Raw genomic sequence first — 586 nt, forward strand, 5'->3', positions numbered from 1 at the left:
AATTTATACATTGTGCAGAGGGAGACTCTTTGTTTCTCTTTAAAACATATTTGCACAAACTGTTAAAAGACTCGATCTGTATTTTATTTATTACTGGAACGTCTGACAGACAATTGTCAAGCACGATTGACAACTCCATGACTTGGAATGATCATTGTAAAATTAACAGTAGTCGTAGATAACCGGTTGCGAATTTTAAATAAATGGTTGGCTGTTCGCAAAAAAGAAGAACAGATTAAAGGGTGGAGGTGTGAAACGAGCGTATCGTAAAAGTTGCACAGTAAATTAAACTAGGGAAATAGTGGCGATACGCATCTGTCTAATGGCTCGACAAACGATGCTGTCACAGTCGTTAATTGCATATCCTTGTCAGTTACGTGCATTTTTTAATCCTCTCATAGTTCACAAGGTCGTATAAAATAGTTAGAAGCAAACTCTTCTACGTACCCCTATTATTATTCAAACAAAATGATGTAATGAATAGGTACTCCTGTTCTGCCTTCGACTTTATTAACGAAGTTGTTACGTTTGACTAAATACGACTAGATTCGAGAATTAGATCAGACGTAAAAAAGAATTTACGGGA

The sequence above is a fragment of the Ceratina calcarata genome, unplaced genomic scaffold (assembly GCF_001652005.2).
Source record: "Ceratina calcarata isolate Rehan_Ccalc_2016 unplaced genomic scaffold, ASM165200v1 scaffold514.2, whole genome shotgun sequence".
Taxonomy (NCBI): Eukaryota; Metazoa; Arthropoda; class Insecta; order Hymenoptera; family Apidae; genus Ceratina; species Ceratina calcarata.